This window comes from Gymnoscopelus braueri (assembly GCF_963280865.1).
Source record: "Gymnoscopelus braueri genome assembly, chromosome: 13".
Lineage (NCBI taxonomy): Eukaryota > Metazoa > Chordata > Actinopteri > Myctophiformes > Myctophidae > Gymnoscopelus > Gymnoscopelus braueri.
Genome location: NC_137615.1, coordinates 53,954,399 through 53,971,102, shown reverse-complemented (window position 1 = coordinate 53,971,102; position 16,704 = coordinate 53,954,399). Strand labels below are relative to the sequence as shown.

The window sequence follows — 16,704 nt, the reverse complement described above, 5'->3', positions numbered from 1 at the left end:
TGATACGATCTCCCACCATGCAACAGCACGTCCCAAACATCTTCGTAGAGGGGCCTTTCCCCTTAGGCTCAACCTTCTTCCAAGAAAGGTCCACAGGGTTGGCTTTCCACAGATCATTGGAGCTCCAGTGACATTTCTTATCACCAAACATGTACAGCTCTCCATTGTAGAAAGAGGCTGTATGACCACACTTGGTAATAGACACACCATCTGGAAGAAGCTGTAAAGAAAGTGTGCTCAGCCAGCAGTTGGTCTCTGTGTCAAACACTCTGATGGTGTCGCAGTTGTCCTCCTGGATCGCCCAGCCCCCAAATACAAACATCTTTGTCCCGAAGATGGTGGCAGATTGATGTGATAAAGGAGGTGGCAGTGTTCCTCTGGTGTTGATCAAAGACCAAACCACTGTGGTGGTGTCCAACTTGTAGATGTCGTTAGTGCGTTGAGTCTGTGTCCATCCTCCATAGATATACATGACCTTCCTCAAGACACAGGCTGAGTGGCTGGCCCTCGCCTCTGGAACAGTCCCAGAAACCTTGGGCTTGAACCATCTGTGGGTGTCGACATCAAACGCATAAAGCACGTTGCAGTAAGGAAACCCACCCCAGATGTAGATGGTATCTTCTATCAGCGCAGCTGTGTGGCCAATGCGACTGGAGGGAACCCCAAGGGGACATTGTCCTCCTTCAGTTGTCACTGGTGGCAACTTCCTCCAGCGCAGAGACGCTGTGTTGAAGATGTGCACCTCAATCTGATCCATGTCATTGTACCCTCCAAAAGAGTACACCTGGTGTCCCACTGTCACCGCAGTATGATTAGAAAGTCTATTCGGTGCACCTTTCAGACGCAACGTCCAACGGAACATTTCACGCACCAACCAACACGGTGGATCAAATTGGAATATTGCAAACAGCTACTCAAAAGAAACCGGTTGACTGTGGAACTGGTCCTCGCCTTTTCCGATCCAGGAAGTTATGGTGTGATTTCCAGTGGAATATTGCTCATGGGCCTGACTTCAGTATCAGGTCGAGAAGTTCCCTTTGAAGACCTTTGGATTCAGGATGGTTAGGGGGTCTGGATAATTGAAGTTATAGTCTTGGAGATCAATACGGTCTGCACCTTCATAGATAGGCCTATCCTAGTTTGGATCTGAGTGGTTAATGAGACAGCAATCGGTTATAAGCTGGCCGTCGGTGACTCATTATGACGTCATCACGATGAGGTCATAATGAGTCAGTAAGTAAGTAAGTAAGTAAGTAATCTAGTCTTTCTGAGCCATGTGACCCATAGGCCCACAGTGTTTGAACATTGGGTCGGTCACTCTTGTCATTGTGATTCTGCTCTATGCTGCTGCTCTCTTCAGATTGGATACAATTGGCATCCTAACCTGAACATTTTCAGTTTACTAAAGAGCTGGATATAGAGCACTTTAACAATTATTTAAACAAATCAACCAACAAACAAAAAGTATCACTTACACCAGTGCTTTTCAACCTTTTCAGGTAGTGACCCCCCAAAATAAAATATATTTGAACTGGGGACCCAGCACACTGGGGAATTATTATTCGCTTAGGAATGCAACAAAAACATCTCCATGAATTAAAGGCTTCATGGGGTGTATAATTGATAGAAAATAAGTAATTATTTGTGTGAACTACTCCTTTAATATATGTTTTGTAATAATAATAATCAAAATTGACAAAGTAACTAGTAACTAAAGCCGTTAGATAATTGTAGTGGATTAAGAAATACAATATTTGCCTCTTGAGATGGAGTAGAAGTATAAAGTATCGCAAAATGGAAATACTCAAGTAGAGTAAAAGTCCCTCAAAATTGTACTGAAGTACAGTACTTGACTAATATGTACTTACTTACTGTACTTTCCACCTCTGGCCAATTTCTTTCCAAGCCATTAGATGGTGGGCCAGGACTTAATCAATGGCTGATTTAAGAAATTGATTGATAACAAATGGAACTGGGACATTGCGTCAGACTGCCTTCTATTGTGAAATCCTCAGTGTTAATTTAACTCTGAGAGGGTCCATTTGGCTTGTGTGTGGGGGGGGGGGGGGGGCAACACTGCAAAATCCTCATTGCTAATGTAACTCTGAGAGTGTACAGATGGAAGTCCATTTGGTTCCATTTGTACTCTCTCAGAGTTACAGTCCATTTGGTTCCTTGTGTTGTTTCGGTGTTACATTCATACTCAGTATTTGACTGTGTATTTGAGTCACAAAGTGCTGTTAACAAGCTCATTTTAATTTCCACTTTCCATGTTGAAAATGAATGTGTGTGATTTTAATTTAGAGAGAAAAACATTTACCACCTACACTGACCATGTAGCGGAATTCAACATACAAATCTATTTTTTTTGGTGCATAAATTACCTCCAGGTTTAGGTGGGGTCGCGAGTCAATGGCCACCTTATTTTGGGGTCGCGGGCTGAAAAGTTTGGGAACCCATGCAGTAGAGGTCTTCACAGGTTCACCCGAAGCGAAAATACCAGAAAAAATATACCTGAGAACCCGTCTGTGTTTTATCATGGCCATTCGAGTAATAGAGTATTAGTAGTATAACAGAAGTATTAGTTTTTTTATCGAAAATACCAATAAGGTCATTCAAGAATCGTGTCTTTTAAGAACTGCGATCCAAAATTGAACAAATCAGATACATTTCAAAACGTCTGTGTTTCGAGAAAATGTATTTATGTTCTTACTCTTTGAATAAATTGAGTACGTTTTCACCGTCAGTTGATGCTTCATATCCATAATGAGTAGAATTGCCCGGTTCATTTGTCTTTATTATTATGCCACGATGCTATTGAGACCCATATGGCATTTTGAAAACATGTTTTACTCTAAAGGCAGTGATGTCAAACTTCGGTTCTCTATATTTGACAAGGAGTATTTATACTTTGGCGCATGTACCGAGGTTGAGTGCTTTGTCCACCATGGGTAATGATGAAGTGCTGCGTGATGATGAGGCTGACCTGGGATCAGATCACTGCAGCGCAAAATAAGGCGGGTGAAAGTTGAGCTGTGTTTTTGTGCGAGGCTGCCAGCTGCCTGAGGTCAGTGACGTAAAGGCATAGTATGTAACCTTGCTCTGGGTTTACGTAACAAAACAATAAATCATTTCCCTCTATACCAGTGGTTCTCAAACTTTTCAGGCTGCGAACCCCAAAAATAATCAAATTTGATCTGGGGACCCCCCACCATGATAAGCAATTAGAATTAGGAGTTGATTACGTTGACTCGGTTCCACAGAGAAATATTGTGAAAATAGCTACTATTGTCCCTTCAGGGGCTCCGTAGAAATCAGCCGGGAGCGGGAGTAAGAAAAGAGTTCTGTGCAGGGCTCTAGTACGATGTAGAATTATTATTGATTTGATTGTTTGCGTGCTGAGTGTACCATGTGAAGCCTAATTCAGTGTGAGTTGAGCTGTTCAGATTTGATCAAAACCATCTGTTTCCTATCTTGATCTGCCAGAAATAATCAGAACATAGCCTAAGACTCTCAAAGTGGGGTCCGGGGACCCCAGGGGTCCTTCAGGGGGCTACAGAGTGTCCCTAGCAAAATTGGTTAATATAGCATCACAATAAGTTTAAGCACTTAGTAATAGTATTTTATACTGATTTGTTATTTTTTATGTTTGAAAAATCTTGAAAATAAAATTGCTAACACAAATCTTGTATGGGGGTCCCTAGCATAAATTATTTTCAGATGGGGGTCAGCGGCCAAATACATATTAATGTGGGGGTCCTTGACATGAAAAAGTTTGAGAACCACTGACCAAAGACACATCAGGTCTTCCCTGGACTCATTTCCATTAAACATATTTAACGTAGGCACACAGTTGGGCTACATCTGTGCTGTCATTCACGGCCAGGGAACAGTAATGGGCCCTCTGACATTGACTCTGTGTAGGGGCTAGCTACTGTAGTGGTGGAAAGCAGATTGTTTTTACTTAACCACTTAAATCCCCTATTGCCGATACCTAGAACTCAGCCCATATATTGGGCTTCAAATCAACACAAATCATCCCATACATTTAGGCCAGTTGGGCCCTTCTATTCTTCTTCTCTTTGGGTCTTATCAGCCTTTTCTTTCTGTGTTTCAATGTTAGCGCATGTGCAGCCTACCAGGAGGCTCTGGTAGACCGTTATCAGTCATTTCTTTGGGTGATTCAAGTCACATTGAAATACAGCACGAAACCCCATTCTAGCACCTGCCTCGGCGGCGTGTCTCGCTAATCATTAGACTGTCAGCCCCAACTTCCTGGGATCGAATCACAACGGAGACGCGCTATCAGAATCCGAACGTTGCAAAGTCCGATTCTGCCAACTCAGCGCCGTCCGAGTTATGTCCCGATACGGACATAATCATAAATCATGTTTTGGGGTGAGCGTTCGTCCCAACTGCCAATCAAAGTGACTACTGGCCATCACAGCGCGTCTTTTCCGACCAATCACAGCGCTTCTTTTCCGGGATTTGGACAGGTCACGTGACAGCACATGCTTTAACATTGAATCACCGAAAGAAAAGGCTGGTAAGACCCAAATAGACCAAACTAGTTTGTGCTGATTTGGAGCCCAATATGCGCTGATAACATGAGGATCGGCTGGTTGCAACTGTACTGGGATCGCATTTTTCCATCTAAAATCTCATCGCCAAAGACTGACGATCTACAAGCTCTCAGCATTGTGAGCTTGTAGATCTGCTATTTTTGGCTATGATGTATCCCCAAGAATATGGATGCTGGAGTTCACGTGGTTAAGTAAGTAAATAAATAATTTGCAATACCACAATATAAACATACTCTGTTCCAAGTAAAAGGCCTGTATTCCCCAAAAAGGATTGCGTTAAATAACTAGATTATTTATGTATTTATTGGGAGGGTGGGCAGACTTTCTTTTAAAGTAGCAGAACTACAAGCTACGAGCTTGAGCCATTTCTTTATTTTTTTAAATAGCCAAAGCATATAAAATAGGGCTTTAGTGGTCAATGTATGTTTTGTAATAACAATCTAAATCTCCAAATTAACTTGTAACCAAAACTCCGCTCCCAAGATAATTGGAGTGGAGTAAAAAAAAGTACAAATTTGCCTCTCAGATTTAGTGGAGGACAAGTATAAAGTACCGGACAACAAATGTGCTCAAGTGAAAAGCACCTCAGAAGTGTACAAAAGTGCAGCACTTGAGTAAATGTCATTGTTTGCACTGTTGACTCTATGTGGCGGCCAGCTCAGAAAAGGACACCTTTGCCACCGAGTAGGCGGTGACACCATTCATCACCTTGTCTGAGGGCCATTTCCTCCAAAATTGTCACCTTAACCTTCTTTAACTCTCTTCTCTGCGTCTGTGAACGGTGCCTGGTGTGGCTGTGTGAGCACCCATGATGCCTTTGGGGGGGACACTTATCACTTTACTGCTGGGCCTGGCGCTAGGACAGTGGTTCTTAACCTTTTCTGGATCAGGCATTCTCGGAGCATGTTAATTCTAATGATCAATCAATCGATTGTGTTCCGGCTTGGGTCGATGGAACTAACGTGGTATTACTCTAAGCTCTTATTCATTGGTATCACTTTTTAATATTAATGTCATATTTTCAATAAAATCTTAGCGTTTTACCTATTATTTGGGGACCCACTTGTAATACCCTCGCGGCCCACCAGTAGGTCTCGGCCTACAGGTTGAGAACCACTGCGCTTATAGGACCCTGCTGGTGGTCACATGACTTGCTGTCAGTGCTTCAGTCCCTATACCTTCGTTCCTCTCATGAGGGGTGGAAAGGCTACGTTGAAGGTGTTCAGCGCATCCTCACTCTCAAGCCGTCAAAGGGGTGACGGGATTGATTGATTGAATGATTGATTGACTTATTGAGCACTTTATTGAAAATGAATTCAAAAGGATAAATACACGAGAAAGCCTGAAGGCTTGCTTCCATTGTGGTCCTTTTGGGGAAGGGAGGCAGGGAGCAACAATACAAATACAAAACAGACAATATACAAAAACAAAAGCAAAACAACAGCCATTAAAAAAATAAATAAAAAAATATTGTATCTAAATGATCAGTATATTGGTTTCACATTTAGTCATATTATTGGACAACCATCTTTTTAATGAGAATTTAAACAATTCTGACCTAAAAGACTGCAGGTCTTCCCTAGACTCATTTCCATTAAACATATTTAACGTAGACACACAGCTGGGATACATCTGTGCTGTCAGTGCTCTTATCCACTGCCAGTGAACAGTAATAGGCCCTCTGACATTGACTCTGTGTGGCGGCTAGCTAGTGGTGGAAGACATACTCAGATTGTTTTATTAAACCACTTAAACCCTCTATTCTTAGACCGCTTTTTTCCCGTCTACACAAAGCTCTTCGTCAACATTTGCCGATCTACATGGTAGATTTGCTGTTTGGCAAGTGTTTCCAAAAATAATATGGATGCTGGTTAAGTAAATAAGTAAATAAGTAGCAATACCACAACATGACAAATTGCTTGGACGGCGCTGAGACTCACTGGAGTCGGCTGAAGCGGACTTCGCTACGTTCGGCACCGAGACTCACTCACGGCGGCTCTCGTGCCTCTCGTGGCTCACCGTTAACACCTCTGTCGTTTTAAAGTTGTTTTTTTTTAGCAGAGCCGTCACCCTTTTACGTCTTGGGTGTGAGAACGGCACTTCCGCATCTCAGGATGAAAATATCAGATCGACAAGCTCACAGGTGTGGCACGTTGTGACCTTGGCTTTGTACATCTGCTATTTTCACTATTTGTGAAATCGGGCCTAAGAGGTTAATTCATAATATATTTTTTGTAAGGTTGCGTCATATGAGTCCCTTCCTAGAAATGTATAGTGGAGTTAAAAGTACAATATTTCTATTTAAAATGTAGCGGAGTGAAAGTCATATGCTTGCAAATAAATCACATACTCCAACAATGTACTTAAGTACAGTACTCAAGTACATGTACTTACTTACTTACTGTCCACCACTGTACGTGACCCTCTCAGTCCCATGGCGTACAAGAAGCCATCCCCTGGTTGGATGAGTCTTGCATTACAGACAGAGATAAATCGATTTCCAAACAAGCCGGCTGGTCAGCTCACAACGCGTCGCGATGCGACGTGTTGTGAGCTTGTAGATCGGCTATTTTCAAATAGCCTATAATATAGCCTATACTATGCCTAAAATAGCCTATGCCCACCCCTGCTGTAGTATGACCGCTGAACTCAACAACAGACCACTGCAGACAACACTCAACAATAATCAACAATCAACAACAATCAAATTATTCAATTCATGTGCAGCGCTTGTCTTTTGTCGTATTCAACGAGGCAGCCAACAAACACACAATGTCATAAACATAACACTGAATTATATTTTTGTGTCTGCCCACATTGACTTCTGGCTTTAGTTTAGCCTGCCAGTGCGACAAATATGGGAGGGGTTTATATGGGTTTATTTCCCAACATTCATTATCCCTTGCGTAGTGTAGACCTACCCCATCCTATTCATGCACAGGAGGGAGGCACATTTATTCCTAATAACAGACAGACAGACAGACAGACAGACAGACAGACAGACAGACAGACAGACAGACAGACAGACAGACAGACAGACAGAGATACCATTAACAACTGAACTTCATTCAAACACAGCAATTGAGAACAATAGCTACTACTTCAAACATGCACACACGCACACACACACACACGCACACACACACACACACACACACACACACACACACACACACACACACACACACACACACACACACACACACACACTGACTTTTTCAATCCGGAGGCTCGCACATGCCGCTCACACGATTATGTAATTTAATTGGCCACCGGTGTAACAGAGTTCTTAATCGTGGACATGACCTCATCCAGTTTGTCTTGTTAATTAACAAATCAAGTGGTTTGTCATTCAGCACTGGTTGTAAGATGCCGTTAGAGATGCTATGGTTTCATGCATTCATTACTAAGAATTTAACCACATACACTGTCTATAGTTGTTCAATATTGAGTAATACCTCTACAGCTGCTAATTTAGTTGTGGGCAGCAGCGAGCACAATATTGATGTTCTACATTATTGTGGGCTCGCTGCAGCAGCAGCGAGCACACTATTGATGTTCTACATTATTTCTTTATTCTCCTCAAAAGTTTGGCACCTAACTACTCCTACATACTTTCACTTAGAAACTCCATTCAAACTGTACAAAAATCCAGCTTACTGTGGACATGGGTGCTTGTACTTTTCTTTTTGAAATACTTTGTTGTTTTTGAAATAATTAACTTTAAGCACCCAATGCATTTCCAATGGGTTTTGCTAGTGGGGAGAGAGAAGGACAGAGGAGAAATGCTGCGTGTTTTCACTGTGTCACTGTGGCCACATTTTTTACACTACAAATATTTATTTGACATCACCAAGTTCGCACAGGTCTGCTCTCTGATTTAATCCAAACTAAGCTGTGTGATGTATATATTTCGAGTTAAGACCATTAATATTAACCCATGTCTCTCCACACTGTAGCAATCATTACATGATGATGATGATGATGATGATGATGATTTTTCCTTTATTAAAGTGTCATGGAAGCCCAGCCCATATGGACTTACAGGACACTAGCATTTCATTTGACAAACGATGAACCGACATAATAATTCAAAAACAATAAACAAACAAAATAACAAACTAAAACACTCAAGCTTCCTGCCCATGGCAGATTACATAAATACAACTTAAAATACAACATTGGGCCTGTTACCTCACATCTTAACAGAGGACCGGACATGAACCTATTTGAAGAGATGAGATTGTCTTCTACTCCAGGCACTAGAAACAAAATGTGCTGTCTTAAATACCTCATAATTAAACAACCACTCCAACTTCTGGACATCATCTTGCCAGAATAGATCAGGTTTTTGTTTTTGCATTACATCAAATAAAGCAACCCTCAAATCGTCATACAGAGTACAATAACACATAAAATGGAATTCATTTTCGACATCTTTCAGGTCACATACATTGCATATCCTATTCTCTTCTGGCACAGCTGAGAACCGACCTACCTCAATAGCAAGAGGCAGGATACCAGCTCTCAGCTGAGCACACAATGACCGCTGGTTTCTGGTTAAAAAGGATTTGACATAGGACTCAGTACCAAAACACTGCTTAATCTGGACATATGATCTAAGTTTTGGCTTAGACCATATTATGTCGTTTGACCATTTCTCTTTGTAATTACAAAATATATTTTCTTTCAACAGGTTAATGTTACAACGAAGCATATTATGAAACATATAAGCCAAATCTGCCTCTCTGAGAATAGAAAAAACTTCCTTTATCCAGGGGTCATTGTGAGCCCTAGCCCAGTTGAAGACCTTTTTTGTTAGCCTACCCTCTGGCAGATTAATGAGACGGTTCCACAACCGTATCACTTCTCCCTTTTGCCTAATCTCCATCGGTTCCCAACCCATATCTCCCTGGATTGCAAGAGAAGGGGCAAATGCATGTACCCCAAGGAAACACCTTATGGCTCTATTCTGGATAGAATTGACTTTTTTGACATCCTTAAAACCCCAAACACCAGCTGCATAAACAAGAATAGGACAAACACATGCATCATAGAGCTGTGAGTATGTGGAATAACCAATATCTTTACAGAATTTCATTTTACTAATAATTGACCCAACAGCTCTACCTGCAGAGTCTGCCAAAATTCCAATTCCAAAATCATAAGACATAAATTCATCTAGCGTAAAGCCCAAGTACTTATATGCATCAGTATAGCCTGTCAGCCATTGGCTGCTCAGTGGTGCTGCAAAGTAACTAAGTACATTTACTCAAGTACTAACTTCTTTATTTTGCTCCTACAGATTTTATCCAAACGTCATGCAAATCGGTACACAGTATCTCTATAGTCATGTAATCAACCCGGATCTGTCCGATTTCCCAGATTCTATCCTGATTGGCTAAGGTTGAGGCTTGCAAAGTTTGTAGGTTTGGTCCGTTTTGAACAAAATGCCTCAAATCATGAACGCAGCTTGCGATTTCCGTGAAATTTCACACGCGCATTCCCACTAGGCCGAGGAAGAAATGCCACCCTTTTCGCATTGGCCTGTTATAGCGCCACCAGCAGGTCTAATTTATAAAAACTTTTTTTTTGGAACAAAATGCCTCAAATCATGAATGCAATGTCCGATTGCCCTGAAAGGCCTAAGAAGAAATGCCACCCTTTTTGCATTGGCCTATTATAGCGCCACCAGGAGGCCACAATAAGTACCTGACCTGGCGGAGACCTGTGCTCCGAGGAGCACTTTTTCTAGTTTTTATTTTTCATACTTGGAAAATGTTTGAAACATTTTAAAACAAATCTTCTATGTGGGTCGCTGGCACAAAATATTTTCAGATGGGGGTCCGTGGACAAATACATATTAATCTTGGGGTCCTTGACATGAAACATTGGTTTATACAATAATTGAAATTGAAAAGCAAGCAACTACAAAAAAATACAACCCGCAACTACCATTTACAAGCGACTTCATAGAAAAATAGGTCGCTTATAATAAGCAGACATGGCAACATTGCCTACAGCCTGTTTCTTCATCTCAAACCCATAACAGGCCACCCTGGGCAAGACCTGGGATGTTGGTTGTCTAGGAAGTTGACAACCGGAAATGGTTGAATTTGGCGGAAGTACCGCCCAAGGAAATGACGTTGATGCTTTACAAATCTGTTAACATTCTCCGTGAATGAAACGAGTGTTGTGATTGGTCAAAAAATATTGTTTCCGGGGGAAACGGAAATCCTGTCCGCTCAGGACTTCCTAGACACTCGCTGCTTTAGGTCGTGACCAGGCTCTTCTCTTCGCAGATGAGTGAGGCTGGGACCGAGGTTAATAACAGGCTGTCACTGTCACTGATAACATCATCCCATTGGCTACTGTATGCCAATCAATATCTGTGACATGTCCCGCTTTAGCTTACTGTTTTACAGGAATCACGTGACATATAGAACCAAATGATGATATTTTATGGCCGTATTATGAGGTCTTTAAAGTGTCTTTGAATTAGTGAGTAGCTAAAGTATTCTTTAGTTTTACTACTAGGTCAAAGTGGATGAATGGGGACAATAGCGTACAGTTGCTTAGCGTTAAGGAGCACTCCTAGTGCTATATATCAGTAGTTCTCAAACTTTTTTGGCCACAACCTCCCAAAACAATCATATTTGAACTGGGACCCCTCACCCTGACAAGCAAGCATTGAGGCATTACATTTATTTTGATGCGGTTCCACAGATAAATGTCTTTGCCTCTTTCTAAGGTAAAATTTGGCAATTTTGTTTGAATATTTTTTATTTTTTATTTTTTATCATCCGAGGACCCACCCAAAGGTTTGAGGACTATAGTAGTCTACTTTGCTATTATAGTAGTGGTTTTCAAAGTGGGGTCCGAGGACCCTCAGGGGTCCTTGAGTGGGTCCCCAGCAAAATCAACGATAAACCAAATGGACCTGGGTCTGTAACTCTGAGGGCGGATTCAGACTGGGTCCGATTGATTCGAACCGTTCCCGAGTACGATTGGCCTCTCTCAGCTGGCCAGTATTCACATTGGCCAAGATTCTTCCGCACCCGAGACCATTTCATTTATCAGTAATGGTAAATATGTATTGCTGTTGACTATGAGGCTTTGGGAGATAGAGAATGTCATTCACAGAAGAAGAGTCACCTGTCAGAGTGTAGAGTGAATAATAAAGTTTGACTGTGTTCCTGACGTTGTCTTGAGTTATAATAATAACAGAACAACAATACACAACCAAAGCAGTGTGTGCATTGGTCTTTGAAACCTCAAAATGTAACGTCGTCTCTCGCGTCTCTGTTGATCAATATGATAGCGACGTCACTGATGCATCCTTGGTATTTTAGCAGTGACGTCACCGACTAATCCTTGGCATATTTATCCTAGCTATACACATGTGTTTTTTGTTTATGTTTTTTCACGGCTCGCGCTACTCAAACACTAGCGGGATTATTATTTCTTGTCAACATTCAAGTAGAACTATGAGAAGGTATAACCCAGCAAAAATAATGTGTCATTATAAAAATATATAATAATAATAACTTTATTTGTATAGCACCTTTCATACAAAATTGCAACCCAAAGTGCTTCACATCAAGACAATAAACAGTAGAATGCCAGAAAGATAATTGGCAAACAGAAACATAACTAAACAATGTAATTAAACTAAAAATCAAGTAAACATAGGGCAGATTTATACACAATCAAAAATAAAAATAGCAATACAAAATAAAAGTAATAAAAATAATAAAATCAAAACGTGAATACAAGATGAATTTAAATAAATGCCATATTAAAAAGATAGGTTTTTAGTTTACTCTTAAAAACACTGAGAGAACTTGCCTTTTTAAGCTCTAGTGGTAATGTATACCACAACTTAGGGCCATAGACCCAGAAACCAGCCTCACCAGTGTTTTTATGAGAAGCATCGGGAACCTCTAGTAGGAGAGCGGAGGAGGACCTGAGTGTTCTGGTTGGAACATAAAATTGTATAGACTCCTTGATGTATACAGGTGCTAAGTTATTTAGTGCTTTGTAAACAAATAAAAGTGCTTTAAAATCAATTCTAAAAGATACAGGTAGCCAGTGTAGTGTTGATAAGACTGGACTAATGTGATCTCTTCTTCTAGTGTTGGTTAAAATTCTAGCTGCCGTATTTTGAATTACTTGTAGTTTTCTAATAGATTTCTTTGGTAGCCCTGTAAAAAGAGAGTTGCAGTAATCTAGCCGGCTTGTTATAAAAGCATGGATAAGGACTAGCTTCTGCATCTCTCTGATTTAAAAAAGGTCTTACCTTAGCCATGTTTCTCAAATGGAGAAAGGCTGTTCTTGTGACCTTGTTAAAATGGGAATTAAAATTTAGGTCGGAGTCCAAGATCACACCCAGGTCTGTGACCACTGTTTTGACCAGTCTGGCCAGAGAGCCAAGCATTGCCTGTAATTTGTCTCTCTCTGATTTGGGGCCAGTGAGGAGAATCTCAGTTTTTCCCTCATTGAGTTTTAAAAAGTTTTTACCCATCCAAAGATGGATCTCATTGAGGCAGGAATTGAGATCACTTAAAGGGGTAGTTCACCCCCAAAATAACTTTTTTTCTATTGATTCCTCACCACCTGGAGCCTTGAATTCATAGATATTTTTTAGTTTTTGTCACATTCCTAAGCCAATAATTTGATTTTAATAAATTTGTCCCCATTGATTCCGGTAGGAGACACAAATGCATTTGTGTCTCCTACCGGAATCAATGGGGACAAATTTATTATAATCAAATAATAAAGGAAGGAATGCGACAAAAACAAAAAAATATCCATGAATTCAAGGCTCCATGGGGTGAGTAATCAATAGAAAAAAAGTTATTTTGGGGGTGAACTACCCCTTTAAGGCATTGGGGTCGTCTGGTGAGATGGATATGTGCAGCTGGGTATCATCTGCGTAGCAGTGGTAGTTGATATTATGGCGTCTAATGATGTGACCAAGTGGCAACATATATAGTGAGAAGAGGATGGGTCCTAAAATTCTTCCTTGGGGAATCCCATATATATAAATGATATATGATTAGCAGTCCACTTCCTCCTGTCAGTACGGATGGATTCACATTGCAGCATTCCGTTCCCGAGTCCGCAGTAATCGGACCCGAGACTACCTCGGGAGGGTACAAATGGAGCCGAATGGACCCTTACGGGCCATTTGGTTCCATTTGTACACTCTCCTAGTTAATGGTGGGTTAATATGTATCAATTTGGGGGTCCTTGGCATGCATGAAAAAGTTTGAGAACCACTGCTTTAGACCATAGCTAGGAGCGAAAATGCCTTGTCATGTTCCTCTGCGGTATAATTACCGTCATTCCTTTTGGGGGTGTAAGTGCCTGGATTCTGCTGGAACAGCTGGAACAGCCGACATGCTATAGTGCAGGGATGACCCGAAAGGACACTTCTAATTGGCTGATTTCTCAGAGTAGGTGGGAAAATCTCCTACAAACAAAGCACATAGTTTTGAAATAATTGCTTGGGTAAGCAATGTCAAGTTGAGCAGTGCGGTAAAAGCCCTACGCAGTGCACAAACAAGCCAATTAAACCTCGACACAGATCACGTCCTTTTGGAAAAGCGCCGTGTGTTGTTTTGACAGGAGAGCGATGAGAGAATAAGAGATGAGAGCGTGAGGACGATTTGAAGGGCTGTAACATTAGCCACTAATAAATTCTCAGTTAATAATCACTTCTTAGAAGTGTAAATTTTGACAGTCATCTAAAATGTTTTGGTTTTAGTACAGTTTTAGTTGACTAAATATCATAAGATTTTAATCAACTAAATCTACAATTGATTGAATTGACTTAAATGTATTTTGGCGGGCCATCATGGCGTCATAATGCCTGATTTGTACCGGAAATAGACGATCTACAAGCTCACAATGTTAGCAACGGCTATTTTCGGAGCACGACACCTCTTCTCCACTCGTCTAGTTGACAAAATTGGCCGTATACTTAGTTATGGTTTTAGTCATCATGGCTTAGTTTTTATTTGGTTTTCGTCAGTGAAAAAAATATAGTCGGCACAAACATTTTTGTCATAGTTTTAATCTACAAAATTAACCCTGCTTCTTAGTTATTAGTGGCTTATAATAACCAAGACGTTATTTAGCTTCTTTTTAAGGGTCTTTGGATGCTAGTGTACCAGGATGCACAGGTGTAATCACCATTATACAACAGGTAGTTCCGAACAAGCAATCTGATCGGTGATGCTTGCGGAACTCCGGGCCCGCGCCTCGCTCCTGACCGCATCACTGTAGTGCCAATATTCATGGCAAAGCTCATATACCCGTGTAATATTGCTTAATAGGCTCTATGCACAGTGGCAATATTGAAAAGAAATTGGGCCTCTTCCTTACTTCCTTCACAGGTGTTACCAATGATTCTAATGAAGGTTCTGTTCCATTTAGTGTAGCACAGTGGTTCTCAAACATTTTAATTTGAAGGACCTCCATAACTCTGAGAGTGTACAAATGGAACCAAATGGATCCTTACCGGTCCATTTGTACACTCTCAGAGTTACACACCCGTGAGGGGCCATTTGGGACCCCCTCAAGGAACCTTGAGGGTACCTGGACCACACTTTGAGACCCATTGGTGAAGTACAGTCTTTCCAGCTAGCCCACTTGCACAATAGCAGCACCATGACTCTGTTTGACCTTAAGTAGAATCATTGGTAAGTAAGACAGAGGCCCAATTTCTTGTGTGCCCCAGCCAATATTTCAAGAAAGCTTCTATCATAAGATAAGATAAGATCCCGAGGGGGAAATACAGTCGCCAAAGGCAGCACAGCAGACAAGATACAGTTACAGGGGGGCAAGACAAAAACGTCCTGTAGAAAGAGTAGGGTAAAGACATCACATGCAACTTAACACACAATAATTGACAAAATATACAATGTACAACACTGTACACAGGCCAAAGTAAATACAAGAGAACGCACAGTAAGCATGTCAGATAGTGTCCATACCAGTGTTAATTTTGTCGACTAAAACTATGGTGAAATATTTTTTAACTGACGAAAACTTAACAAAAACTAAGCTATGATGACTAAAAATAGGAATAAATATACTAGATAAACAATTTTGTCAATAAATAAAAAACTACCGGTAGAACATTTTAGGGAGGACTAGTGGACAAGAGATCCAGCAAGACAAGTCATTTTATGCTTGGCTGCGCGTGGGTGTCCACGCTCCGAAATTATCTACAAGCTCACAAAGCTTGTAGATATTTTGTGAGCTTGTAGATCGGCTGTTTTCGGCACACAGCTAAGTATAAATCAGACATTACGACGCCATCGAGGCCTGCCAACATAAACTTTATTCGACTAAATCAACTGTATATTTAGTTGACTACAATCTTATAATATTTAGTCAGCTAAAACTAGACTAAAAGTAAAACATTTCAGACTAAAATATGACTAAAACCAAATGGAATTTTATTCAAAAGTCTATGAAAAATCTGCCAACATTATCTCTACCGTATTGAACTGCTGATCAGAGTTATTAGTCTATTGAACAAGTTGAGTGACCAGCGTGTGCCTCATTATACAGTACGTACATCTGCATAGCTACAGGTGTCTAAGTATAAGGTCCTTGCTTCTCAACACAATAATTTGCTCTTCCAGAATGTTATTAGTATTATTAGTATTATCAGTATTATTTTACATGCTGTACTGTATCACTCTGTCATCCTGAGGTAACTATGAAAAGATTACTTACATCAAACAACCCACTTCAATGTTGAATCAACTTTTAAATGAGCCTATTAATTCAAGTGATATGAACCACTCATACGGATGGAATATGGACGGTTCTGAAGATATGCAGGCCAGGGCACTCGCAGACAGACAGAGGCTTTTTGCATTTATAGGTAAACTAGACCATACCCGTCGGGGGATATGAGCACCCACGCTTGTTTCACGGATGTGGCAACATCGGCGCTTGTTTCACACACATGATTTGGCAACCCGGGAGCCACCAAACACAAAAATGCTAATAAACAGCTGACATTTGGGGAAAGCGAAAAACGGGCTTTGGTGTTCCGTGCACATGGTAATCGTCAATGTATGTGTGCAATTACAATTGCTCC

At 40.9% G+C, this 16,704-nt stretch overlaps 1 protein-coding gene across 1 annotated transcript in view; it reads left to right on the top strand.

The window, feature by feature from the left end:
• LOC308099698 (syntaxin-binding protein 4) overlaps positions 1-16,704 on the top strand; it is a gene marked incomplete at its 5' end in the record, with an annotated part of 329,176 nt that overhangs the window by 218,711 nt on the left and 93,761 nt on the right. The window lies entirely within an intron of this gene.